Here is a 1881-nt window from a genome sequence, read left to right as displayed (position 1 = left end):
GACTTCATGCTAAATATTATGACAGGTCCACTGTGGGAGGGGCGGCCTTTCTCTCTCTTACAAAGACACGCACGCGCGCACACATTCGCGCACAGCTAAACCCGTCATTTTTCTGTTGTATGTTGACGCTACCTGTTAATTTAGCATTAAATCCCACTTTGGAGAATCGGATCAAAACATCCTAATATGAGGCTTTGATCTTTTTGCATTGATTTCAAGCAGACAAAATCCTCTCTCTCTCTCTCTCTCTCTGTCTCTCTCTCTCTCTCTCTCTCTCTCTCTCTCTCTCTGCCTGAAAGTAGAAGCAGGAGTCAAACCAGATCAAATCCACATGTTTGCTGTGAAAGATTAGCAGAAAAACTCAAGAGTGTCACTACAAATGAGTTAAAACAATTAAAGAAAATAAAACCAAAGTGAGAGCTGAAAGCATCAGAACATCAAAAACCTGACAGCCGTTCACGAACTGATCACCTCAAAACTCTGCTGTCTGCATTTTAATAGAATAGAACAGACTAAACTAGATTAGACAATCCCTTGTGCTATCCTTGTTTACATTAAAAGTGGGGTCACCTGGACCCAAGGGTTAGACAAGAGTTAGACTAGAATAGACTAAACTAGACTAGACTAGACTAAAAATGGACTAGACCAGGGCTGCCCATTCCTGGTCCTCGAGAGCTACCACCCTGCCTGTTTTCCAGATGTTCAGGCTCTGCTAGCTGCTGATTAGCTCAGTCAGATGTCTTCTGATTGAATGAACACACCTGGTCCAGGTAATCCGGGAATGGGGACCCTGGACTAGACCAAACTAGAATAGAATAAAAAAGTAAAGACTAGAATAGAATAGAAATAGAATAGAATAGAATAGAAAGACTAGACTAGAGTATAATAGAACAGAACGGAATAGAAAAGTAAAAACTAGATTAGACTAGAGTAGACTAGACTAGAGTAGACTAGAATAGAACAGAATAGAATAGAAAAAAATGAAAAGTAAAGACTAGTCTTGAATAGAATATAATAGACAAGACTAGAGTAGAAATAGACTAAACAGAAGATACTAAAATAGTATAGAGAATACTAGACTAGACTAAAATAAAATAGAATATTGGACTAAAATCGAATAGACTGGACTAGACTAGAATATAATAGAAAAGACTAGACTAAAATAGAATAAAATAGAATAGAAAATACTAGACTAGTCTAAAATAGAATAGAATACTGGACTAGAATAGGATAAATAGAATAGAATAGAATATATTTTGAATAGTCATTGTCACTCATACTGTTACAACCCTGTAGTAAACTGTTTTGTTTTTCTACCTTAACCCCATATAACCATTGGTTTCATATCTAATCATATCTAATACAAGCATTTCTGAGACCAATATATAGCATGAATAACACTTTCCTAAACCCCCCTTATATGACCATGTTTCCTGTCCTGCAGTTCATCATTATTCCACTAGGGGCAGTAAAAGGACTTTTCCTGCTCATTTCAAAATGGCTGCTTCCGTGAAACTATTGGCAGGAAAAGTTCTGATCATTTTCTAATTTTTTGAAGAGAATAACTCATCTGTTATCATTCACTTTTATTAAACTTGCTGTATTAACAGAATGCAAACTTTTTTGATGATCAATCCTTCATCAACTACAGCTGGGCGATACTGAGCATCAATATTAGTATTGATATCGCCGATATCGATACTAATATCGATATTTTTTCTAAATGCAGTGGATGCTATATGAACCTCAAATTGTTTTAATCGCAGGGATTTTTTTTTTATAAGTTTGCTGTTTTTAAAATTACTTGACAAACAAAGCAGAATTAGGACAATATCTTAAATTAAATGGAAATAGTTTTATTAAATAAGTTCTTCAAACTCA

This window comes from Oryzias melastigma, linkage group LG15 (assembly GCF_002922805.2).
Source record: "Oryzias melastigma strain HK-1 linkage group LG15, ASM292280v2, whole genome shotgun sequence".
In the NCBI taxonomy this organism is placed as follows: Eukaryota; Metazoa; Chordata; class Actinopteri; order Beloniformes; family Adrianichthyidae; genus Oryzias; species Oryzias melastigma.
The sequence above is the reverse complement of the archived record's forward strand: the minus strand, read 5'-3'. Positions refer to the sequence as shown.